Here is a 27,897-nt window from a genome sequence, read left to right as displayed (position 1 = left end):
GACCATAGAGTGAATCCTTCTTCCAAAGAGGGCTTACATTTTTAAAATCAATAAACTGTATGTGTGTGTGTGTATGTGTGTGTGTGTGTGTATTATACCACTGTATATATATGTACAGTGGTATAATATATGTATATATGTGTGTGTGTATATATATATATATATATATATATATATATAGTAAATTGCCTCTGGTTTATCCCTCCTCTTCAGTGCTTTTATCCTCTCTCTGTTCATAATTGCGTATTATTGACCCTCCCAAATGAGTCACTCAAAAGAGAATGCTAATATAGTGTGCAAAAATGTAGCAACATCTCCCTGGAGGAAAAATTAAGTGTCTGCTACAGCTAAACACAAGACTGATGAATTGCAGAAATATAATGTTAGATAAAGGAGTGAAATATTAAAAAATGCATATTGTACATGGTTCCATTCATCTGAGGAACAAAAAGCAGGCAAAACTAATTTACGGAATAAAAACTCAGAAGAGTAGTTGTCCTTAGAAGGGGGAAGAAGGTGTAATAATTAGGAGTGGGCGCAAGGGGGCTTCTGTTACATGGGTGTGTTCAGTCCCTGAAATTCACTGACTTGTGTGTGTGTGTGTGTGTGTGTGTGTATATATATGTCATAAAAAGTTTCATTTAAAGTTTAATAATGAATCTATATTTTATTCCTGAACTCAGTTTCCCACCAAAGAGCATTGCTCTTTTTGAAAGCTGTATTTAGTGAACTACACCTCTATTTTTTAAAAAAAATCCTCTCTCCTGTACAAATGCCTTAGACTCAATGCTACCTGGAATTGATAAAGCTGACTTAGATTTACTGCACATGTATCTAATTTTAGTTCTGGAAAAAGTATCAGAGCAGTTTATTTCTGGAAAGGAACTCAAATTCAGAAATCATCTTACCTCAAACCCACATTCTACAGATGAAGAAAGAGGCCCAACATGCTCTAGGGGATGGGTTAAGGTCATTTGGCTGTTTGATGGGACTCCTACCCTTTCTACCAGGCCACGATATCAGTCTCCTGAGAATTTGTCTCCTTGGAAGTAAATTATTTTGTGTCCAGCAGGGGGAGAAAATGAATTCAAAATGTTATTTATACAACTTCAAAATTTCTACAAGCTTCTAGGGTAGAACCTAAGTGGTACATAAAATATGGCCAGTTAAATTAGTCAGTGACTAGTTGTTATGGGCTAAAGCTTGGGACTCTGATAAAAATAAACCATGCCTTTCACTGGAGAGAGCTTGTACTCAACTCCCAAATGAGGGCAGGAAAGGTAAGAAAGAATGGTGATTCCAGCAATCATCCTGAAAACAGAATGTGGATCAAGAAGAACCTAGTAAAGACCAGGCATCATTGAAAAGACTGTTTTCAGTTGGTAAAACTGGAATGTTTCCTCAAAGCTGAATATATATATATATATATATATATATATATATATATATATATATATATTCCTAATAAGAGAAGTTTTATGGTATTTGAAGTAATATAGCTCCCATCACCTTTTTGCATAAACTAGAGAGCATCCTGTTAGGTCATAAGGTTGCTAGAATCTTTGATCAAAGAGGGAAATCTGTAGATTTTTAAACACTTACTCATTTTATTATTTTTCAGCTGGAACTTTTCTTCACCTTCTAGTGCAAGTTGGATTAACTCAATGCTATATAAGTCATCAATAAAGATAATTTGAATAGCTACTGGTTCTTAGCAAGTTTTCATGGTGCTAAGGAGTCTGCTGAGATACTATCAATTACAAAGAAGACAAGCAACCCAATTAAAAAATGGACAAAGGACTTGAACAGACACTTCTCCAAGGAGAACATACAGAGGATCCAGAGACACATGAAAAGATGCTCAATATCGCTAGCTATCAGAGAGATGCAAATTAAAACCACAATGAGATACCACATCACACCCATCAGAATGGCCATCATAAACAAAGCAACAAACGACAAGTGTTGGAGAGGTTGTGGAGAAAAGGGACCCCTAGTTAACTGTTGGTGGGATTGCAGACTGGTACAACCACTGTGGAAAACAGTATGGAATTTCCTGAGAAAACTAAAAATGAATCTGCCTTTTGACCTGGCAGTTCCACTGTTAGGATTATATCCTAAGAATCCTGAAACACCAATCCAAAAGAACCTATGCACCCTAATGTTCATAGCAGTACAATTTACAATAGCCAAGTGCTAGAAGCAAGGTAGAGCCCCATCAGTAAATGAATGGATCAAAAAACTATGGTACATTTACACAATGGAATTCTATACAGCAGAAAGAAAGAAGGAGCTCTTACCCTTTGCAACATCATGGATGGAACTGGAAAGCATTATTCAGAGTGAAATAAGCCAGGCAGTTTATTTCACTGTTAACAGGAATCTAAACAACAAAACAAACAGGCAAGCAAAATATACCCAAAGACACTGAAAGAGAGAATAGGCTGACAGTGTCCAAAGGGGAGAGGGGTGGGAATTTCAGAAGAAAGGGGGAAGGGTTTACAGGAACAAAGTATAAAGGACACATGGACAAAAACTAGGGGGGCTAGAAATTGGAGGGAGATGGGAAGGGTTGTGTGGGTGGGCTGGGATGGGAATAAGACAGAAAACTGAACTTGAACAACAATTAATATATATATAAAACACTTGGCTAGCATTTAAATAGTAAAATCTGGACATTGAGACTCCATAACTTCTGATTAAAGATTACCCCAGATTCATCTTGGTCCTGGGCCCCTTTTATAGTTGTGGACTCTGATATAAATGGAAACCCCTGAGGTTGCATAGTGCATGAGCTACATATGGCCCTGCTTGGACCACTCTAAGAAATTGTTCTAGATCTCTTCAATTTTATTTTAAATACTATCACTATCATATTTTTAAAAATCTATATCATCAGTGCAAGTTTGAATGCCAATAAGTGACAAATCTATCTTTATCTAGATATAGAATAAAGAGTAAGATTAAAAGGGGAAACAGCTTGATACCACTATAGAGCAAGTCTGGGTGAGATTTATTCTATGTTACTTCTGTTTAAGTGGCATACTTTCATTATATCATGGCTGCTATGATATAAGCAATGATCAGTATTTTTGACTTGAGTAACAAGACATATAATTATTCCCTAAGTTTTCTAGAGACTCTTTATGCCTTTGAGATGTTACACTGAGTCCTGTTGGCGAACAAGACTAGCACAAGGGGAAATTAAGAAGGAAGGTACTGAAGAGGTTCTTAGTTCTGATAAAGCAAGAACTAAAAGGTGAAAAAGCAGTTGACTGGGATCATTCAACTGTCAAAGGAATCAGAGAAACTCAGGGTTGTTTTTTGTTTATTTTATTTTATTTTATTTTATTTTATTTTATTTTATTTTATTTTATTTTATTTTATTGTTGTTCAATTACAGCTGTTTGTATTTTCTCCCCACCCCTCCTCCCCCTACTCCAAACCCACCTCCCTCCCTTGCTTCCACCCTCCCCCTTGGTTTTGTCCATGTGTCCTTTATAGTAGTTCCTGAAAACCCCTCTCCTCTGTCCCCTCCCCACTCCCTTCTGGTGATTGTTAGATCGTTCTTATTTTCAATGACTGTGGTTATATTTCATTTTCTTTTTTTTGTTTGTTGATTATGTTCCAGTTAAAGGTGAGATCATATGGTATTTGTCCCTTACCACCTGGCTTACTTCACCTAGCCTAATGCTCTCTAGTTCCATCCATGCTGTCACAAAGGGTATAAGCAGCTTCTTTCTGCTGTGTAGAATTCCACTGTGTAAATGTACCATAGTTTTTTTGATCCACCCATTTACTGATGGGCATCTAGGGTACTTCCAGCACTTGGCTATTGTAAATTGTGCTGCTATGAACATGGGGTTGCATAGGTTCTTTCAGATTGATATTTCGGGGCTCTTAGGGTATAATCCTAGCAGCAGAATTGCTGGATCAAAAGGCAGTTCCATTTTTTAGTTTTCTGAATAAATTCCATACTGTTTTCCACAGTGGTTGTACCAGTCTGCATTCCCACCAACAGTGCACTAGGATTCCCTTTTCTCTGCATCCTCTCCAGCACCTGTTTGTTGCTTTGGTTATGATGGCCATTCTGATGGGTGTAACGTGGTATCTCACTGTGGTTTTAATTTGTATCTCGCTGATGGCTAGTGATGCTAAGCATCTTTTCATGTGTCTCTGGGCCCTCTATATGTCTTCCTTGGAGAAATATTTGTTCAAGTCTTTTGCCCATTTTTTAATTGGTTTTTGTTGTTTTCCTGGAGTGGAGTCATGTGAGTTCTTTATATATTTTGGGGATCAAATTCTTGTCCAAGGTGTCATTGGCAAATATGTTTTCCCATATGGTTGGCTCTCTTTTCATTTTAATGCTGTTTTGATTTATTTTTAGCGTATCATTGTATGTTTAATTACTTTTAAAAAAGAATCAGGAAACTTTGTAAAAGCATGATTAAATTTTGATTGAACTCTTAAGACCCAGATACAACAAATATCTCAGAAAAAATATGTCTTCAGTGTTCCAGGAAAATGTTGGGTTACATTATTTACAATAAACCTTTTGCTAAGGCAATAAAGTGTTTTTAAAAACATTTTCTTAATCATATCAAAGAGTTGACAAGACAGAAAAGAATCACCAGACCAAAGGTGAAGCCAGAGCAGGAACTGAGGGAGGTAATATATAAAGGGGAACCCAAAAAACCCAGAGTTATCTTCTGGAGGGCAGGCCCCTTGTAGTACAGGCTTCCCCTGCTAGGTGAGTATTCTAGGAACCCATCTGTATCAGTGTACCAGCTGATGTGAGGCTGTGTTTGACTTCAGGGAATTTTTTTTGAAGACTCAACACATTTGCCCATTTCATGATGGGTGATTTATGAGCTCGCCTGCCTACACTGTGCTGAGTGTTCAGCAATTTTTGACTCAAAATGGCACAATCCCCATGTCCCAACCCCCATTCACTCAATCTCCCCCTGAGCGATGTTTCTTTTGCTTCCCCAGATGAAAAAAATGTCCTCAAAGGGAAACACTTTGCCGATATGGAAGAGGTGAAACAAAAAAATAGCAGAAGCAGTAAAAGGCATCAAAGTGGATGAGTTCAAAAACTGTTTTAAGCAGTAGGGGAAAAGTCTCAATTGGTGTATTGCATCAAATCGAGAGTACTTTGAAGGTGACTAAAGTTTAATCAAGTAAGAATAAATACACAATTTTTATAAATAAATTCCAGGTTTTTTGGGGTCCCCCCTTGAATGTAAAGGAGATGCTTTTGCCTGAGAGTATGGGCCTATTGAGGTAAACTTCCTCCAGTTATGAAACACAAAAGAAGAAAGAAAAAAAGAAGAAAAGTTCAAAGATATAGAGAAAAGAAATAGTGGTCTAACATGTACTTAAATAAAATTCAAAGAGGAAAGAATGGGGCAGAGTTAATGTATGAGATGATAATAACTGAATGACCTCAAACTGGTGAAAAATACCTACCCATAGATTCAGGAAGCCCAAATAATCTCTACAATAAATAAAAGAGATCTACATCTAGACACAAAACAATGACATTGAAGAAAATCAAAGACAAAGAGAAAATCTTGAATGTAGCCATAGAAAACAAGACAGTTAACCTCAAAAGGAGCAGATGTTAGACTGACAACTCAGAAGCAACAATGGAAGCCAAAAAATAGACAAACAAAACTGTTATATTGTTCATTATCTGCAAATCCTCACTGAAATAAATCCTAAAAGATATTTTCAGGCAAAAGATGTAAGATCAGAGATGCAACAAGGAATAAAGAACAAAGAAAGTGGTTACTATGTGACTAGGCCTATACCTAACATTTGTATATACAAATCAGGAATTTAAAAGGAGATCCAGTTTGCTCTTATCCTTCCACTGAGGCTCCATCTCAAACTACAAGAGGCCTCAAGCACATGTGTGAACACCCCAGCCCACATATCCAAACCCCACTCCCTCCTGCAAGAAGCTACCCCATGACCATCTTTTAGGTCTAGAGTTATGTACACATGGCAGCATCGCTTGCCCCAGGGAAGAGGCCTATACACATGCTAGAAATAGGCACAGAATGTTTGGATAGGGAATTACAGAGTTTGGAGTTCCCATAGCATGATTTAGAAGCAAGGGTTAGGGGAGGAGGGAGGCAGGCTTCAGGTGGGAATGTCTTCTTTGTATCACAGACTTCTTGCCCTTTGGAGAGGGTTATGACTAGGAAAGGGCCAGAAAGAGTACCTGTCAAGCATGTGACATAGACTAGAGATCTCTGTAGATCCCAGCTACACAGAGGTAAGGGTGGCACTATATGTTGGTAAATCCAAATGAACTGACTATATAAAACATTAATAATAATATCTTGCAGGGGTGAGTGAAACATGATAGAATAAAATATGACAACTGTATTACATATATATTCTATAACATGGAAAATAATATATATACATTAGGATATGAAAAAAATAAAGCCTTCCAAGGTCCTTGTATTATCTTAGAGGAGGCTAAAGGTATTAATTATCTTTAGGCATTAAAAAGTTCAGTGGACATAGTAATTTCTATAGTAGCTACTAAGGATTAGAAGTGAAGTATATAACTTCCTAACTAGTAGAGGGGGGAAATGTTTTTTAGAATATTTAGTCAATCTGGAAGAAGGCATGAAAGGGAAGAAAAGGAAATAAAGAATGGTTAGGAAAAGCAGGATGATAAATGTAAACACAATACTAATGAATGGTTCATTAAATATAAATGGACAAAATTATTCCATTAAAAGGCAAAGATTATCAGACAGGAAAAAATATAAAATCCACCTATATTCTATTTACAAGGACACAACTAGAACATAATGCCACAGAAAGTTTGAAAGTAAAAGGACAGAAAAGACATGTGATGCCAGTACTAATCAAAAGAAAATTAATACATTGATACTAATATCAGACAAATTATACTTTAAAGCAACAATCATTACCTACCAGTCAAATGGTTTATTCATAAAAGGTTCAATTCAATAGGAAGACTAATCAAATTTACATGTGAGTACAACTAATAATACAGCCTCAAATACATCAAGCAGTATTTTTAACAGGACACAAGAAGAAATAGAACAAATTCACAATCATATTGAGATAGTCACACATCCGTATCAGCAATAGATGAAATTCAATAAGAAAGTCACTAAGGATACAGAATATTTCAATATTTAACCAATTTGACTTAAAGATCATAGAGTACATAAATAATTTCAAGGCAATTGACTATGAGAGCCAACAGGCCAAAAAGAAGTCTCAAAAACATTTTACAGAATTGGAGAAGGGAAAAGAGAAAATTCTCTGACCAGAACACAATTAAGTTGTCATAACAAAAAGTTAAATTGTTATTAAACAAATAACTTATGGATTAAAGAAATCGTAACATATATTACAAAATATGTGACTTGGTCAGTAATAACACTACCATATATCAAGATGTGAGGATAGAGCTAAAGATCTTCAGAGTAAAATTTATATTTTAAATGTATGTAATAGAAAAAGAGAAAGGCTTAAAATTAATAATTTGAGCTCCTTCTCAAGAAGTTTGAAAAGGAACAGCAAAATAAACCCAAAGAAGGAGGAAAAAGGAAATAAAATAAAAGCATGGTATAATGATATAGATTAAAAACATAAAACAAAGGTTATTAACAAACCCAAGGTGATTCTTTGTAAAGACATTCTGACAAAATTAACAGGAGGGGAAGAAGGAAAGAGGAAAAGTGGGGGAGAAAGAGAAGGAGTATAAACAAATATCCAAAAGAAAAAATTTAAAAAGCAACATGACTGAAGATGCTCTAAATATAAAAATGATAAAAGGATCTAAGGGACAACTTCAGTTATTAATGCTGAAAATTGAGATAGAAGTAGGTGAATTCATAGAAGAAAAGTATAACTTATCAAGGAGAAATAATATTGGGTAAAAAAAATAAAGAGATTAAGCAAACAAACAAACAAACAAACAAACCCCAAAACATCTCATAGACACAGACAACAATATGGTGATTACCAGAGAGAGATGGGAGTAGGGGAAAGTATGAGAGGGTAAAGGGGATAAATGGTGATAGAAGGGGCTATGACCATTTTACCATCACCAGAGGGGTGGTGAACATACAATACAATATACAAATGATATATTATAGAACTGTACACCTGAAACCTATATAATTTTATTAACCAATGTCACCCAAATAAATTCAATTTAAAAATCTGGAAAATTGAAAAATACATAAAAAATAAAAGTAAAAAGAAGAAATAATAAACTTGAATAGACGTATAACCATCAAAAGTCTCAAAACTTTTCCCAGAAAGAAAACTCCAGGCCCAGACATTTTCACTGGTAATGCTATCAAATAATTAAAGAATAAGAATTCCAATCTCATAAGAACTCAAAGACTACAGAAAAAGCGTAGCTTAACTCATTTTTACCAGGCTAGCATAGCCCTGGTGCCAAAACCTGACAAGGAAAGTCCTCACAGTTTTACCCATTTTATAAATCAAAATGAGACTATTTACAAAATTCTCTGGAATGCTCACAAAAATGTCTAGCAGCAATTTGAATCTTGTAAATTGGGGTAATTGGGATAAATATAGGACAAAAGGAATTATTCAAACTTCAGCAACAACATTTTTTTAAGATAAAGTCACCAAGAACTAACGCCAGCAATGCTGTGGTAATATAAATGACATCTCATATGCAAAAGAAACCCCATAAAAACAAACAAAGAAAACCACAGAACAATGTCCTAAAGATGATAGAAACTGGGTTAACTGGTAAGTGCTGAGCATGACCTTCCAAATGGCAGCTCTGTGTGTCATTTGTCATAGCACAAAGTAAAGTCAATGGTGGCCTCGACAATGTGATTCTAATAGGAAGCTTTCTTGTTTCTAGAAACAAATAGAAGGAAAATGATTTGTTTGGTCATTACAGTGCAAAATGATTTTCTTAATAAGCATTAAGTGTTTTCTAATGAAAAAAGTAGTTTTAATCAATAAAATAAGTGAATCAATATCAGGTATGCAAGATTAGAAATAAATTATGCACTTAAAGAAATATTCATAAAACCTTGTGAAAGTTGTTATATTTTTCAGTTCCCTCACTCATCCCCAAATTTCTCCAATGCCCTACCTGCAATCTACCATCCTCTTGATTACCCATGGCAAAATGAAACCCTACTTTATCTCTCTCCCTTTACTCTTCAGGATCTTCTCCCAAACTTCATAGTAAATATGTCCAACAACACAAACGAGCACAATAACATATGGTACAAGAGCATAAATGGTAGAGCCATATGCCTGCCTTCAAATTCAAGCTGCACCACTTAGAGTGTAACCCTGGCCTGTTCTTTTAAGTTCTCTGGACCTAAATTTTTCATCTGAATAAATGGAGGTACTACTTGGACTACTACTCATAAAGTTCCTGTAGAGATGAAACAGGGAAACATAATGAAGTTCTTATTATAGTCAAGAATTGTTAGCTATTAAAACAAGCATAATGAGAAGGTAACTTTATAATACACTCCTGGGGTAAATGTAAATAGATTTTTGGAATTATTTTCTGCATTCATTCATCTATTTTACAAATATTTATTGAGGTTCTATTACATGAAAGGTACTATGCTACAGACTCAAGATATAATAAACAAGACAGATACTTCTCCTGTGTGTAATAGCTTACAGCTGCTACTTAGATTAATTGGCCATTGGTGTGGCCAAATAAATAGTGATTTAAAAAAATTTAAAAGACACTTTATTTTCATGGTCCATGAAACTCATCTTGGCCTAAAAACAAAACAAGGCACCAGAACACAATATCCTCTCCTATATAGACTTGGTCTCCACCTCACCCTAACCCCCACAGCATGCAACTCCACCCACAGCAGGCACTCAAAAAAGATTTTTTCATTGATTTGGTCCAGAATCTGTTGCTGCACGAAAATTCAATCAATATGTAGAGAAGAAAAATAAGAGACTCTCCTTAAAAGCATCTTCAAGGTGTTGATCTGCACTGGGGGATGGGGGCAGGGATGGGGCAGAAGCACATCGTTTAAATCATCAGGAGATTACATTTGAGAGGAAGTGAGGTACTAAGGAAAGCAAACCACCTACCAATATCTGTACCCGTTCTTGCTTTTGTCATCACACCATGCCAACTCCTGCTTCAGATCCTAGCTTGGACACTTACTAGCTGTGTGACCCTGCACAGGTGTTTTTAACATTGTTTATAACAATAACTTATTAGCATGTATTATAATAACTATGTATGTTTTTATAACCTGCATAATAGGATAATTATAATTTATAATTAATAAGCATTTGCATTACTTCTAATATTCCTATTATTTATACCAGTGAAGCCCCAGAAATAACCACTATCTTGTTCAAATTTTTTTATTTATTAATTTCACAGTGCAAAAAGAAGGGGGAGAGAGAGGAAGAAACACAGAGAGACATTGATTTGTTGTTCCATGTATTCATGCATTCATTGGTTGTTTGTTATACATGCCCTGACTGGGGATCAAACCTGAAACCTTTGCATTATGGGACAGTGCTCTAACCAACTGAGCTACCAATCCAGGGTACCTCTACAGTTGAGTCTCAAAGGAAACAGGAAGTGTAAGTCAGTAATACCTTCAGAATTTCTATATAGAAGGGAGCTGGGAGCAAAAATCTGGTTGCGAGGAGCCTTTGGAAGCTGCATGCACACAATACTTTAAGAGACAGAAAACACTTCAATGGTCTGTTTCAAAACAGGAGAAGAGCTGTTGGAAATAAGGAAGCCAGTCCAGGGAAAAAGAAAGGGGAAATAGTTAAACAAAATTCCAAAAAGTTCTTTGTAAATGATCATTCTCCTTCCCTAGATTTTACTGCACCATGTCATTTCAAAATTTGTACCCATTATTGAAAGTTACTTTTAAAAAAATGGCCCTGGCTGGTATGGCTCAGCAGTTGAGTGCTGGCCTGTGAATCAAAGGGTTCTCAGTTCAGTTCCCAGTGTAGCGCAAATGTCTGGGTTGCGGGCCAGGTCCCTAGTGGAGGCCACATGAGAGGCAACCACACATTGGTGTTTCTCTCCCTCTCTCTCTCCCCCTTCCCCTCTCTAAGAAATAAAATTTTCTTTAAAAAATAGATTACAGAGAAATGGGTCAACAATAGAATCCCCAAGGAAAAGAAAATGTCTGAAGAAAAGAAGACTTCAAATGGGTGGGAGTGAGGAGTTTGAAACAAAACAAACAAAAAAGAATACAGCAGTTAAAGGGATGGGGATTTAGAATGAAGGGGGTGGGCAATTTGACAGGAAAAAAGAAACAATTAAATGTTCATTATTTCTACATTATCACTTAGAAATAGCCTCACTCACCTGACAGGAAGTTCAGAAGAAACAATGGAAAAACTGCACAGATCTGAAAGTGAAAAAAGAAAAGAAAAAATAGATCAATGGAAAGTGGACTTTGTTGGCACCATAATGCTTCAGTACCACAGTCATCCCATTCAGCAGAAGCCATAGAGACCACCCCTTCCTCACTATATACCAAGGCTTGAACTTGGCAGTAGAGTTACAAAAGTAATGGAGGATGCAAACCCTGCTCTTAAGGAACATATTATAAATTGGAAAACAAGCCAAGGCCAGTTTTGGGGCTGATTTTGTTAATATTTTAGTGGCATTGTATTACTGCCCAGTCTCAGGCTTCATTAACAGCATCATAGGGACACAAGACAATGAAGTGATCAGCTCTGGGGAGAGATGGTCCCTTATAGAGACCATGCTTTGTTAGGTATTTCTTCATGTTTTTGTGATTTAACTTCCCTAGAACCTCAACTTGATTTTAAGGATTGGGTTATTTATGTCTGTTGTACTTCCAAAGCCAGGGCAAAATTCATTCTCCACAGAGGGACTAAATAAATAACTCTCTATTGTTGTTAAGTTTGGCTCAGAGTTAAGGCAGTGACAAGAGTGAGGGATGAGAAAGATGCATGCTCAGAGAGCATGCCTACCCACATGTGCCCACTCACAGCAGAGAGCATTGTTAACAATGTGATTTGTATCTTTCATCATGCTTTACTTGAAAACCAAAACACTGGTACAGATATTAGCTTAAAGGTGATAATCACTTCATATAATGGTATCCTATTATGTGAAATATATATCTAATGATTTTCAACCATTATTTACAGTCACCAAGATATGGAAGCAGCCCAAGTGTCCATCAGTAGGTGAATAGATAAAATCACTATGAGACATTTCTAAAATGGAATACTACTCAGCTGTAAAAAAGGAAATCTTACACTTTGGCAGCATGGATAATCCTAGAGAACATTATGCTAAGTGAAATAAGCCAGTCAGAGAAAGACAAATATCATATGATTTCACTCATATGTGGAATCTAATGAACAAACTGAACTAACAAGCAAAATACAGATACACTCATAGATAGAGAGCAGATAACAGCTAAGGAGGGGGTTGGGGGTAGAGGGATTGAGAAAAAAGGAGAAAGGACTCATGGACATGGCAACAGTGTGGTGATTGCAGGGGAAGGGGGCATAATGGGGACAAATGGTAATGGAAAAATACAACAAAATAAATAAATAAATTTAAACAAAGCAAAACAAATAGATTTGCAAGGAGAATCAATAGAGTGATCTTGGCACCAACAGACCTGGCTTTAGTCACTAGACTGTTATGACAGAAATTCAGTGCTCAAGGAGGAATCCAGAATATGAATTCAAAGAAGAAATAAGGAGTCATGGTGAGTTTCTATTGATGACAAGGTGTTCTTTAAGAGGAAAAAAAGGAGTTCTTAATTGAAGCCCAATTTGTCAGAGAAACTTAATTAAGCAATGTTTAAAGAAGACAAAAATGAAGGCCAAGCATGTTGCCCTGTCCTGGGATGAACAGATTACAAACACATGTCCCAGTGTTCTACATGGAATGAATGTAGAAGTAACAACTGAAAAACACTAAAATAATAAAGCAAAGAAATAAATTGATTGTGACTTGAGTACAGAAATAATTTCACTTTATATGTGTGGATAGGGATTTTCTACTATGGATTTTTTATGAAATTTCACAACTCAAGCACATAGCCTCTTCCAAAAACCTTATTGATAACCACACACAAAAATAGCACACAATGGTTTCTGGTAATCCAGTTTATTACTAAACAACACAAGGCTCTCTTTGCTCCTTTGGAACCCTTTCAAGTAGAAAAAGAGGGCAAGCAACAGTGAAGTGTTTTGCCCACTGGATGAATAAGTTCCAAAAGCCTAATAATATCCAAAGATGGAGAGCATGTGGGAAAACAAACCCTTGCATATACTATTGGTATAAAAGTAAACTTGGAGAGAATAGTTTAGCTATGTTTTGAAGTTTTAAATTTGCATGCCTTTTGATCCAGAAATGTAATTCCAGAGATTGTCTTTATAGCAATAGCGATGCATATACACAAAAATATACAAACACAGTCATTGCAACTGTGTGTGAGGGGGAAAGCCTAAGTATCCATTAGTAGGTGAGTAGTTGAATAAATGATGGTCTATCCACATTATGGAATGTTATGCAATGCTTTAAAAAGAAGTTGATCTATATGTATTGGCAGAGATTGTCAGTACATATAAGTCAAGTGAAAAAGTCAAAATTTAAAAAATATATACAAGGACATGTTAAGCAAAACTATATATTTGTATGCTTATTTACATGGTGACAAGTGTGAATGCATTTAAAAAAGGCCTCAAAGGAAACCTGTCAAGCCTCCACTCCAGATAGAAGTGTGATAGGGGAAAGGATGAAGCCCAATTTTTACTCCGTGGAACACAGACACATATTCATGTATTACTTATAAAATTAAACATATTTCTTCTAGCAAAGAAAAACAGAACAAAGGGAGACCTGGGCCATTTAGATTCTCCAAAAAGAACTCGTAAATCAAGCTCAGAGGGAGACTAACTGAGAGGTAGTGCCATTATTGCTCAGCTGGATGCCATCTCCCCTGGATGTGCTCTAACCCACTTAGAAAGACCCCATTGAAAGACCAATGATTTCTGGTGTCAGAGCCAAGAAATAAGCTTCCCATCCAGGGAGTAGGAACTTACTTGAGCAAGTTGTGAAAAAGAATGTCAAAAGCAATGATGTGAAAATGTGTGATGGATACAGAGGCCTAAACTTAGTTAAAGAAGTGCACATCCTTCAGCCTCCAGATGCCTCCTTTCCACTATCACTGCCACATACCCACCATCCTGTATCTCCTAGAAAAATTAAACAAGAATCAGGATGTGATCAGCACCAGCACTCCAGTAACAAAACATAGTGACTGCCAATGTTTGGACTTCTTACATCATTGAAAGAAAAGGGCAAGTCAAGAAAAGAACCATATTGACTTATGTAAGACATGGCACAGAACAGAGAAGCTTCTCAGAGAAGAATGGCAAACTCACCAAGTGCTAGGATTAACTGAAACCTCCCACAGTTGCTGACTGCCCCAAACCATGAAATCATGGAGGCTGGAAATTCATTCAATTTCCTCTATTTACCAAGCTGGCTAAAACCCAGGGCAATACCAATGTAACCAGAAAAAAAAAGAAGAAGCTGACTGTACAAGTGGTTTGGGTGAGAAGGAAATTAAATCTATATGTACTTAAAGCTCTCTCCAGTGCAGAGGAAGCTCTCAGAAAGGCTGCATCCAAGAATCAGAACTGCACTCATAGGCTGCTCAGAGGCCCTGGGTGTCCTGCACAGGGCCCACACATCCTGGGGATAATAAACAAAGCAATGAGCAAAATACACAGGTAACTGAAGCCCCAGGCAGGTGTCCCTACTGTCTTGGGGTAATGTAATGCTGGTCTCAAGATGAACCAAAAACAAAACAAAACAAAACAGACCCAGGGGCGTCCAGCATCCTAGAGGGCTCAGCAACTTCATTTAGAACCTAACGATTAATTAGTGGTCTAGATTGAGGAGCAGAGTCACTGCTAGTTCCTGGCAATATCATCAACAAAGAGGCTTTAAGAAATTGGAAATGGGAACAGAAATCAGTAAAGAGAAGTGTCCCCACATTGGTAGGAAAAACAAATTGCATAGATAGAAATGATGGTGAAGGGCTAGGCTTGTGGGCATATATAGGAGATGGTTGGGGATATGCAGATTCTTGACTGTAGAATGGTAGGTATACCACTAAGGAACAAATAAGAGTGGTTCTAGAACCTTGTGGTGGCCCTATTACTGATGAGAACCTGACTAACAGGACCTTTACCTGCACAGATTGGTTTGTTTGGTTCTGGATGGCACCATTGAGGAGGAGTTAAGTTGTGAGATGGCCCTGGAAAACTCTAAAGCTAGTTCACTCAACAAACATTTACAGAATGTCTACTATATACAAAAAAGGGGGCCACTCTGTATAATTGTGCAGGTTGTGCCCTGAAAAAGGGCATTTGGCCAAGATAACCAAATTTGGCCAAGAGAGTCTGAATTCAGAATGCCAGGCTTTCTGGAAGTGCCATATGAACCAGCTGAGAGCTCTGTCACAGGTATAACAAGAGCTCTGAGGAAGGGCACCTAATTCGGTGTAGGGGAATGGATCTAGGAAAATTTCCCCAAGGAGATAACAGTCATGTTGCCTCCTAAATGATGTACAACCCCCTTTGTGTGAAGAAATGAGAAAGAGCATTCCAGAGAGAAGAAACAGCCTAAACCAAGACATAGAGCCAAAGACTGGCATTAAGTGGGCATGACTTAGAATCATTTTGATGCTGCTGAATCATAAAGAGCAAAACAGAGACTGGCCAGGAAGGACTGTGGAGATATGGAGCAGAAACCTGATGGAACATACCAAAAATATAGTCTCTGAACAGGCTGGGAAAAATCTTCATTGCACATCCAGATGGAGGTTGTGATGGATTATGAATAATATCCACTATAGAAATCCCTCATAGAAGGAAGATGGCAAATAGATGTTCACCCTCTCTACCATGAGATGCTATCTAAAAGGTGGTTTAAACTATAACCCAAGGGATTTATTAAACAGCAGGAAGAATGTACTGGTATTGATTATTGTTATATTGTAGGAGTGACTGAGAGAGCTTTTGTAATTGCTTTTTGAAACATCTAAAAGGATGACCTCTTGGTCACTGGTGAGGCTTCATGATGAGGTGGAATGAACTAGGCCAGTAAAAGCAGCTGGTGGACCTCTTACATTTGTTGGTACCATGCTATTTTTCTGCAGCACTAAGTGCTTTCTTTTCTCTCCTCCCCTGTCTCCTGTCTTCTCTTTCTCTCTTTTCTTCCTCTACTCTCCTTCATCCTACACTCTCCACGTCTTCCTCCCTTCCCCTTACCTATCTTGAGACTTGCCAAACATATTCCAGGGGCTAGAATGTTGCTGGTTTCCTCTGCCCAAAGCTGAGAAAAGGGAACAATATCAAAGATCACATGGTGATAAACCCACCTTCAAATGACTCCTTAATCACCAGACCCAACCCTTTGGGTCAGGCAACCACAACGCCTCACCCAACATGGTGGAACTAAATGTGTTTCAGAATGGCACGACTTTCTTTAGGGTGTAAATAACCGCCACCTTTAAAGTAAATGCATATGCAAGGACATACCAATTAATTATTTCTCAGAGCATTAATGCACCATTTACCAAAAAAATACACGTGCTTGATTTTCATTAAGCTGTATTAATACCAAGTTGAACTTTCTTCCATTTGTATGAAAACATTTCACCAGGAAAACTGAATTTAGATAATTACTACAACCTGAAATTAACCTCAATTTCCATGCCCAGTATTTTTCTAATTAACTCTTAATTTCTCTTTCCACTGGGTAGCAACAAATGCTGAGCATTTTCCTCTATTTAAACTATGTTTTGACATTGTATTTTCAATAATGAAAAATAATATGACTAGAAAATACAGAGATGAGGAAGAAACAAACAATTGTACATGTAGGATGGGTTCCACCAAGTACCTAAGACAACCACTATGTCAATTTTTCCTATAAGTTTTTATTGTATGTTTGACACCTGAGCTACAAATTAAGGCTGATGCATTAAGGGTTTTTTTTTTTGTTTCCAAATTTATTTGCTACTTGAAATGTACTAAACACTTAACTGTTCCTCAGTCCAATCCATGGAGTAAAAACTGAGGAAGTTTTTGCCCATGAAGTTTTCATTGTTCCCACTGGAAATGTGTAAGAAGTTACATTATTATCTAGCCCTATTTGGCAGATAAACTATGGGAGATAGGAACTTGGTGATTTACTAATATCATTTTTAATATATTTTATTGATTATGCCATTACAGTTGTCTCATTTCCCCCTTCATTCCCCTTCACCTTGCACATCCCCTCCCACCCCCCTTCCCTCCCTTTAGTTCATGTCCATGTGTCATAAGTTCTTTAGCTTCTACATTTCCCACACTACTCTTACCCTCCCCGTGTCTATTTTATCCCCACCGTCTATGCTACTTATTCTCTGTAACTTTTCCCCCACTCTCCTCCTCCCACTTCCCTGTTGCTAACCTTCCATGTGATCTCCATTTCTGTGGCTCCGCTCCTGTTTTAGGAGTCTGCTTAGTTTGCTTTTGTTTTAAGTGTGGTTGTTAATAACTACTCCTAAAGTGAGTTTGCTGTCCATTTACTGTTCATCTTTTTATCTTCTTTTTCTTAGATAAGTCCCTTTAACATCTCATATAGTAAGGGCTTGGTGATGATGAACTCCTTGAACTTGACTTTATCTGAGAAGTGCTTTATCTGCCCTTCCATTCTAAATGAAAGCTTTGATGGATAGATGTAGGGGACTGGTTTGTCTTGGCCTGGCAAATGTGACTCAGCTCTGTATGGAAAACCTGCAGATTCAAAGTGGTGAGCAGAACCCAGACTTGCAAACCAAGTTTTCCTGTGGGAATTAGGCCTAGAAAATGCTTACAGATGATTATGGCTTGCTCTTGCTAAAACTCCCTCACCCTGGTCTAAAGCAACAAATGTGTATTGTCTATCTTCAAGGTAATTTCCAAAGCCTGTGTGAGCTCTCCCAAGGACAGAGCTAACCAGTTCATTGCCATCCCCCTCTGCATGTTATTTTTATTTCCTTGATTGTACCTAGAATGTAGACAATAATATTCTATGTGATAGATAATAAATCTTTCTTTGATGTAAGACCCCAGGAAAATAATAAAAGCCTGTCTAGGCAAGGGTCGGGGCACTCCCCTCTTGAGGGAGTGGCCGAGGCATCCAGAGGCACTCTCCCCTCGAGAGAGCAGCCATGCCTGTTCCCTTTTTCCACACAGGATTGTTGTCGCCTGTGCATTGATTCTCCTCGTAAGCCACAACAAGTGGACTCTGCTGGACAGGGTTTACCACAGATAGAGCAATCTTGGATGTAGGTCCTTGTCTTTCATGACTTGGAATACTTCTTTCCAGCTCCTTCTTGCCTGTAAGGTCTCTTTTGAGAAATCAGCTGACAGTCTGATGGGACCTGCTTTGTAGGTGACTGTCCCCTTATCTCTTGCTGCTTCTAGAATTCCCTCCCTCATTTTAATCTTGGCTAATGTAATTATGATGTACCTTGGTGTGTTCCTCCTTGGGTCCAACTTCTTTGGGACTCTATGAGCTTCCTGGAAGTCTATTTCCTTTGCCAGATTGGGGAAGTTCTCCTTTATTATTTGTTCAAATAAGTTTTCCACTCGTGGCTGTTCCTCTTCCCTTTCTGGCACCCCTATAATTCAGATGTTGGAACATTTAAAGATGTCCTAGAGGTTCCTAAGCCTCTCCTCATTTTTTTGAATTCTTGTTTTTTCATTATTTTCTGTTTGGTTGTTTCTTTCTTCCTTCTGGTCCACTCCATTGATTTGAGTCCCAGTTTTCTTTCCATCACTATTGGATCCCTGTGCATTTTGATTCATTTCACTTAGTGTAGCCTTCATTTTTTCATCTAATTTGCCACTAAAATCAACCAGTTCTATGAGCATCCTGATCATTAGTATTTTGAACTGTGCATCTGATAAGTTGGCTATCTCTTGGTTGCTTAAAAGTATTGTCTCTGGGGATTTGATTTGTTCTTCTGACTGAGCCATTTTTGGTCAGATCGCGCCTGTTACATATGAAGGGTGGAGCCTTAGGTGTTCACCAGAGCAGAGCAACTACGTCACTGGGTTGTGATGCTATATGTGGGAGCAGGGTCAGAGAGGGAGCAATGGTACTTGTTCCATGCTCTCTCAGATTTCAGTGCCCTCTGCTGCTTCCCATAAACTGGCACCTTTTCAATTGGTGCTTTTAGCTTTATTTCCCATCACTACGACCCTAGGTTGCGTGGTCTGTCATGCTGCCCATTTTTGCTTAGGTGTTCACCAGGGTGGGGCAACCCAGTCGCTGGGGTGTGACAGTATATGTGGGGGTGGGGTCAGAGAGGGAGCAATGACATTTATTCCATGCTCTCTCAGATTTTGGTCCCCTCTGCCTCTTCCCACAAGCAAACTGGGCCCTTCTGGTGCTGATTCCCATGTAGGTGGGCTTGTGTACATTCTAGGACCCTGTGGGTCTCTCCAACAAACTCTCCTGTGATGCTGGGAGTCTCTCCTAGCACCTCAACCCCTGAAAGTTCCTTCAGTTGGTGCTTTTAGGCTTTACTTCTCATCACTGAGGCCTGGGTTGATAGGTCTGTCTCACTGCCCATTTTTTGCCTGGTTTATCTATGTGCAAATGTATGTCCACAGTTAGCCAACCACCTTGCATGCCTTACTGGGTTTGCTGGTTTCCTCCCCATGCCCGGGTCGCCAACCACCACCTTTTCCTGCTGGTACCCCTCTGCTGACTGCAGACTCCACCTCTCTTACTGGTCTGGATGAATGGTTCGTTGTTGTCGGACTTCAGTACAGTTCAATTTTCTGTCTGTTCGGGTTGTGTTTTTGTTTCTAAATCTGTTGTTGTCCTTAAATTTGTTGTCCTTAAATTTGGGTGTGCGAGGAGGTACAGTATTTCCACCTATGCCTCCATCTTGGCTGGGAGTCCTAATGTCATTTTTTAATTCAATGTGAGAGTTTCATACTCAACTTGTACACTGCTGTGTCTGCCAACTTTGCCAGCATAAGAAATTTCTAGCCCTTTCTCTTCTGTGGTAGATTGCAAAACTGGCCACAAATCCTCCCTTGCCCAGTATGCCTATTCATATGCAATGTGGCTGCAGGTTTACTTATTAAAAGATGGTCTTTTTCTCCACCCCTTGACTGTGGGTCGGCCTTGCCACTTGCTTTGCCCAATGGGACATTAGCAAATGTGATATTAGCACTATCTTACAGAATGCTTGAGCATGAAGGTTTGCTTTCCTTTGCAGCTCCTGGAACCCCAAACCACCATGTAAGCCTGCAAATAAGCCTGAGCTGGTCTGCCAGATGGTGAAAGGCACATGCCCAGTCACTATCATTGCACCATCCCCCAAAGGCAGTCATCTAGCTGACTGGCAGCTGAATATAGGTACCTGAGTGAGCCCAAGTGAGACCATCAGGACCACCCATCTGAGCCCAGCTGAGAATTTGCAGGCTCTATAATTGGGGACTGATGAAATAGCTGTGGCTTTATTTAAACTCCCAAATTTGGAGGGATTTGTTTCACACAAAAAGCTAACTTATGTAGCTTCTTTCTTTCTTCCTTCTTCATTCTTCATTCTTACTCTTCCTCTCCATCTACCCTTTGTTCCCCCCATATCTCTTGAAGAAATCCTTCTAGAAGAACTATAAGTACATATTGGGCATCAGACACTGGCCCAGGCTAGTTCTAATTCAAAGCCTGCCTCATTTTCTTCTAATCCACACTCTCTGCCTGCATAAGCAGACTCTGCAGACCTTACGTGGTCTATGAGCCCCACCAAAAAATAATTCAACAAGTTGTTTCAGGGAACCAGCAAGCCACATCGTGGACACTTGGCAGTTTGCACCTCATCTCTGGGCATTTGCTGGTGATTATCTCCCTGGGAGAGTCATTTGACACTGTGACCTGTTGAATGGACTATTGAAGTGTATTCCAGTCAAGCCCTCTACCCATTGCTCCTTGCCACCAGAGGGGAAGCATAATAAGAAAATGGACCTTTCAAGCCAAATGCCCAAAGGTTAAGGGGTAGATCCCCTTCTCTTATATGACTGTCTTGCCTGCCTAGGCTATTTGAGCAGAAATTATTATATTTATAACTACAGGAAACAACCCACTGTGAGTGATAAAATGCTTAGATTTCCATTTGTTTACTACATGAATAAAAGAAAATCAATAGGATCATCTTGCTAATGACCTCAAATCGCTCAGTATGACTCAGGAGCCAGAAACAGGTTCATTTCTTAAAATGCTTTTCTTCCTCTCCCATATATAGAGTGTACTTTATTCCCCTGAATAAAATAAAGTATTACTTTTCCCCTGAATGGTGTTATTTCAGACTTTAAAAGATTTTATTTATTTTTTTAGAGAAGAGAAGGGGAGGAGGAAAAGAGGGAGAGAAACATCAATGTGTGGTTACCTCTCCTGCGCCTTCCCCCCACTGGGGACCTGGCCCACAACCCAGGCATGTGCCCTGACTGGAATCAAACTGGTGACCCTTTGGGTTCACAGACTGGCACTCAACTACTGAGTCACACCAGCCAGGGCTGTTTTTTCAGAGTTTTAAAAAGCCCACTTCTACCTCATATCCTGGAACCTGCCATCTGTAGCTACAACATTGATGTTTAGAAAGGTCAATTTAGGTGCCAGGGTTGAATAAATGTTCATTTTGTAAATGATTTTTAAATGGAACACTTTTTCTCCCTTAGAATTAATTCCCTGGAGAAATTCTCTTCTTCTCTAGGTGAATGTGTGAATGTATTTTGAAACTGAATACCAAAATGTCAGGTGGACAGAGATTTTAATGGCTTTCATTAACAAGTATAAGTCAGTTGCAGCTGGTGTAGTTCAGTGGCTTGAGTGCGGGCCTGTGTACCAAAGGGTCACGGGTTCGATTTCCAGTTGGGGCACATGCCTGGGTTGTGGGCCAGGTCCCCCATAGGGGGCATGTGCGAGGCAATCACACATTGATGCCTTTCTCTCTCTGTCTCTCTCTCTTTCTCCCTTCCTTCCCCTCTCTCTAAAATTAAGTAAATAAAATCTCTTTAAAAAGCAAGTGTAAATCAGAAGTATACCACCTGGAACACATTTCTAAGATTTTTGTCGCTTTCTCCAGGCAGTCTTCTGGCAGAGAAGAGGAAGACTCCCTTCCTTCTTTTCTCTGAAACACCTAACATCTTTCTTTCTGTGTTCTAAAACTATCTCTAGAACCTCTGTGTTTAAGAGAATCACTTTTCCTTGTTTTTATCTGTTCTTAAGAACCTTCCACTTGAACAGTGATTCATGGTAAACAAGATGCTTTTTCATGCATTATCCCAGTTGACACACAAATGTTTACAGAGTAGCTGCCAGGCAAATTCTTAGCCCTATGCTAGGTACTGGGGATACACTGGAAATTGAAATAAGTCCTGCCTTCAAAGAGTTTGTTGTCTACTGGGGAAACAAAGATGTGATATGAAAATTAACAGCAATAAATGCAAAACTGCAACTGTGATTAGTGCCACCAAGGAAAGCATGTGGACCTCTGGGTGAAGGCAATGGGATTTGACCTAGGGGGTCACAGCAAAGAGGCAGGAAAAGACCACACCAAATAAAGGAAGCATTACGTACAAAGGCATGGTGGCAGGAGGGAGTCCAGCCACATGTAAGGAACTGAAAAAAACCCCACAGTGGGCAGGACACAGAAGGGTAGGGGGAGCACTCTGAGAGATGAGGCTGGAGGAGCAAGCAGGGCTCAGCTCACACTGGGGCTTGGTGGCCAAAGTGAGGATTTGTGTCTTGTTCTGAAAGCAATGAAAAGTTACCAAAAGGATCTTTAAAAAGGGTGACGTGTTCACATTTTGACAGGATTGTTCTGGTAGTTGAGTGGAAAATGGGTTGGAGGAAGACAGAGAAGAAGTGGGGTTCCAGCTTGGGATTTTTGCTTTCAGTTCTCAAACATTGTTCTAAAGGTCTTAGCAATTCATTAAAATAAAAATTCAAAGTAAGAGGTGTAATCAAGGAAAGGGTGACTATAAATTTGTTTATGTCATGTTATACACATGAAGATCTACTGAAATATATTGGGAATACAGTTCAGAAAAGGTGGAAGATTCAAAATAATTATACAAATCAGCTTTCCCTTTGCTAATACCAACAGTCAGCAAACTTTTTCTGTAAAGGATCAGATAATAAAATTTTCTAGTTTTGAGAGTATAGGATCTCTGCTGCAACTACTCATTTCTGCCACTAGCAAGAAAATAGCCATAGACAAAAAATGTAAATGAATGGGCATGGTTCTGTGCCAATACAACTTTAACCAAAGCTGGGCTGGTGGGATTTGGCCTGTGGTCAATAGTTTGTTCTGCTCTATATTAGTGAAGAAGTGATGATGTATTTGAGGTGGAATTGATAGCTTGGAATGAGGATGGTGGTGGTGGTGGTGTGATACAGACACATCTGAGAAGTATCTGGAAGGAAGAATTGGATCTTGTGTCTGGACTGGATATTAAGAGTGAGAGAGTGACAGGAAGTACCTAGATTTTAGCTGAGTCAAGTGAAGCTCAGAGCTGGTAAGTGGCTGGGTGTGGCCTAGAACCCAGTTCATCTCACTTCTCCACACCTGGTCCAGTATACCTTCCCACCACAGCTACAGCTTCCCTAGTAATCCAATCTACAGCTCCCCATCCCAGCCCCTGCAGAGTCCCAACATTTCACTCTTGCTAGGTTACAAGTATATGGGATGCTTCCTCAAAATGCTTTTGGCCATCATGTCACATAGAGTTTCCACAGTGTTAACATCAATTTCTAGCTTTTCCCTCTCACACCAGTCCCTAAGAGACAACTTAAAAATGAGTCAGGTATCAAAAACAACAATAAAGAACAGTATAGTATTGGGTAAAGGCCTAATTTCAGAGGGGTGCAGAACGAAGAAACTAGAAAGGGGCGTGTAAACTTAAGAAGCCAGCTTTAAAAATATGAGCTGTGAGCCAAGTGCCTGGAGAGGATGAGGAGGGTCAAAGGCAGGAGAAAGAAGGACAAGGCCAACTGTGAGGACAAATACTTCCTAGGCTGCCACAGAAGGTACACAGACTGGTCTAGGAAGAGCAGGAAACCAGTCCTGGAGCTTCAATGATGGGTGCATAGGCCCCTCTTTTCTGCTCTTGCCTTCTAGCCTTGCCCCTACTCCTCACCATCTTAAAATTCTGCCCTGCACCTGTCCTTGGGGGCTACACAAACCTATCCTGAACCATGCTATAGCCTAGGTCTCTGGAAAGGTGGAGAAATTTCACATTGGCCTTGTGTCTTAGAATTTTTAGTAATACATTCATTTAGAGACCATGCTTGTTCCATGGAGGCCAAGCGATAATTAAAAACCAAGACCAGAGATGACAACCTGATGCTTTGTATTCCCCTCCTTCCAAGATGAAAAGCAGATTCAGGAAGAATATAAATTAGAGGAGATAAAACCAAGGAGGAGAACTAGAAAACAGATAACCTGGTCCTATGTTCTTTGCGTTTGTATTATTAAACCACAAACACTGCTCTTTGGCGCCCAGATAGAAAATAATACCATGTTCCATTCTGAACTCTTATCCATGAAGAGGAGAAACCATAATAATCCTTTAAAGAAGCAAAGTTTTTTTTTTCTTGCAACTAGTCCTTAAATGAATATGCTCAGGGGTTAGCCATACTCAGCAGCATTTCTACTTCTCTCTTCCCAGCTTCTCTTCAATCAGGCTATCTCCAGTGACTTTTAGTTCACCAAATCCAGTGGTCACATTATCTACAGGAAGCTGTAGCTTCTAAAGACTCTTTTTTAAATGGAGGCCAGTCCAGTTTACATGGAGAAAGGATAAAGGGATATGTTCTGGGAAGGCAAAAAACATCTCTGGTCAACTCCTACATGTGGATGAATGGTGTTATAAAATGTGCTCATGGTCATGAAAACACTGCTATAATGACACAAAGATAGGAGTGACTGATTCTGTGTTTTGTGTGGTTAGGAGGCAGAGGACATAGAAACATGTTCTACATCAGAGGGACAGAAGGAGATAATGGTGACCTAGAAAGCCTGTTAAAGCTTGTGTAGAGGAGGATTCCTCTCCTATTCTGGAAGTGCTTAATTTTTGATAGATGTCTAAAAAATCACCTCTCAAGGCTTATATTTTGCTAAGGCATGGGAACCTATTCAAGAGTGTAAATTTCAGTTACTGTGGTCATTAACAGATGAGTTTGACTTAATTGATCAGGCCAACTTTGATAGTAAGGAGGCATGGATGACTGAGGAGGGTCCGATGGAGTCAGGCCTGAATAACACAGGAACATTGACATGGGTTCCTGCAGTGAGCTAGAGGGGGAAAGGGGGGAGGGACGGGGAAGAGACTCCCAAGGAGGGGCTTTTTCTACATTATGGGTTTTCTCGGCTTGTCCTTAGAAACCAAAAAGCAATGTCATTCCAAGCAGCTCTCCTACATCCAGGAAAATCTCCCAGTTGTTGACTGGCCTTCTCATTTTATTTTTTTCCTCTCCCTCATAAGGATGTTCTCTTAAAGCATCAGCATTGCCTTTCCCTTTTGCTAATATTGCCTTCAAATGACTACTTGGCTCCACCGGAAGTAGAGTTATTTTTGCAGACTGGATGGTGTGAGGTAGGGTGGGGAAAGCCTCCAATGGTGGAAACTCCTCTCTCACCAGGGATCTTGGCTGCAGCACCAAGTCCTGGCCTCACCAGAGCAGGACCATCCATTTTCTTTTTTTAGAACTATCCTCTTTGACCCACCCAGTGCTGAGATTTGTCAGTGTGTTTTTCCAGGATACCTGGCAAACAACAACTTGACAGATTCAATGGTTTTCATTGACAGCCCCAAAGGAAGCCTCTGAAGACTGCAAAACTGGACATACAAACAGCCCACAAAAATCGTACCTCCCACAAGTGTCTGGACTCTGCCTCTTCCCAAATGACTCCCTCCAGCACTGATGCAGCATGGGTGGCTTTGCCGTATTTTTTAAATGATTTTTCCAAAATGGAGGTGTTCCAACTAGTGTGGGAAAATAGTAACATTATTCCTCTCATCTGAAGTATAACAGTCACACAGGCTAATCTCAGGGATTATGAAAATTTTTATAGAAAAAAAAAGTACAGGGTGACTATAAAACAGAATCTTTTAACTGGTTTCCTGGCTTCTCATTTGAAAGGGTTGGGTTGAAAAGAAATGGACCAAAATAGGAAAGTCGGGTTACAGCTAGTGGGGTTCCTCAGAAAGGAGTATTCCGTAACTTCCTAATTCATGAATTGTTGATAAATGTAAACCATAAGAAAGAAAGGTTACTGTGCCCATTCATGCAACAAGTGGCAGAACATTTCAAAGGGCATAAGTCCCTGTCTTTGAGCTCTGGCTTTGCCATTTGCCCCTAAAACCTCGGGCAAGTAACTCAGTCTCTGTGTGCCTCAGTTTCTTCATCTGTAAAATGAAGATAGTATCAGTAGTGTCCATCTCTCAGTTATTGGGATACATAAATATATCAATACATATAATATGCCTAAAACAATTCCTGCCACATAGCAAATGCTCAATAAATACTAATCATTAGTGTTATAGTTAGAAGATAGATCGAAAAATAGCATTTAATGTAAAAATGATCCTATCTGAATAAAGATGTAGTGTACTCATGCAAGTAAAAATGAATATATAATCATCTCCAAGTCTTTGCTTTAAAATTCACATTCCAGAAGTATTATAAAGTACCTTTAGTTATTCTACTGTGATAATGCCAAATCATTGACAAAATTGGCAAAGCGTTTTTACACATAAGATATTGCACAAAAAAGGGAGGTGTAGCAAGGCAGCGAGATATTTTTCTGAGTCATGATAAGAATAACCAATATTTAATTTTAGCCTATCACAAGTTGCAGGATGAGGTAGTCACAGGTATTTAATGCCTCTCTACCTCAATATTCCTTATCCATAAAATGGGAATAATCATATATTTGTATCCTAAAATTCTTATGAAGGAGTAGTAAATACATGAAAAATGCTCAGCATAGAGTTTGGCTCCTAGTACATGCTCAGAAAAGTATTAGCTATTAGTGTTATCACTACCATTAACTGCTTAAGTGTGTCAGGTGCTATGCTATTTGTTTCACATGCCTGGGTTGTAAGTGAAATTGAATGTGCTTTTTTGGAAGAGACTGTGTATGTAGGTGGTGGGCCCACTGCCCCTTCTGCACCCTTTCCTCACTGGCCATCCCCTTTTTCCCAGCCCCTCTTCTGCCTCCCTTCCCTGTGCTCTTCTCTTCATTCCCACTTTATCACAAATGCCCCCCAAAATGTAGCTAATATCTACTCTTGATCCCTGAGTGTGAAGGTCCTAATGAGCTTCCTGTCTCAAAAGGCATTGGCACTTTAAACCAACTGGATGGTCAGATTAATGACTTGGTTATTTGTTAAAGGAATATGAGACCTGGGGGAGAAAGTGAGGATGATGTTTGAGTATCCCCTTTTAGGCACTCATTCTCTTACAGCCAAGAACCTTGCACACTGGTCATCTCCACCCTGGCCTGGATGGAGGGCAGCCTGACTGCATGGAGGGTGAATGTGCCTGCCATGTTCAGGCACCTTCCCATTCCACAAATATTTAATAAGTAAATACCAGGTGCCAGGCACTGTGTGAGGAGCTAGGAACACATTGGTGAGCAAGACAGATACAACTGTGCCCTTCTGAAACATACATGCCAGTGGGGTACTCAAACAAAAAAAAGGTAAATGGACAAATATGAAATATAAGTTTTAAAGAGGCATGGGAAACAAACACGTAAGGAGCTGAATTAC

General features: G+C 39.1%; 1 protein-coding gene across 7 annotated transcripts in view; it reads right to left on the bottom strand.

Moving 5' to 3' along the window:
• ADGRG2 (adhesion G protein-coupled receptor G2) overlaps positions 1-27,897 on the bottom strand; it is a 120,239-nt gene that overhangs the window by 72,192 nt on the left and 20,150 nt on the right. For all 7 annotated transcript variants that reach the window (XM_037046261.1, XM_037046263.1, XM_037046262.1 and 4 more), the window contains exon 2: positions 11,375-11,417. The gene's annotated coding sequence lies outside the window, so the exon portion shown is untranslated. The remainder of the gene's footprint in view (positions 1-11,374; positions 11,418-27,897) is intronic.

The sequence above is a fragment of the Sturnira hondurensis genome, unplaced genomic scaffold (assembly GCF_014824575.4).
Source record: "Sturnira hondurensis isolate 20B ecotype Veracruz unplaced genomic scaffold, ASM1482457v3 Scaffold0005220, whole genome shotgun sequence".
NCBI lineage: Eukaryota > Metazoa > Chordata > Mammalia > Chiroptera > Phyllostomidae > Sturnira > Sturnira hondurensis.
This window is presented reverse-complemented; position numbering and strand designations above follow the sequence as displayed.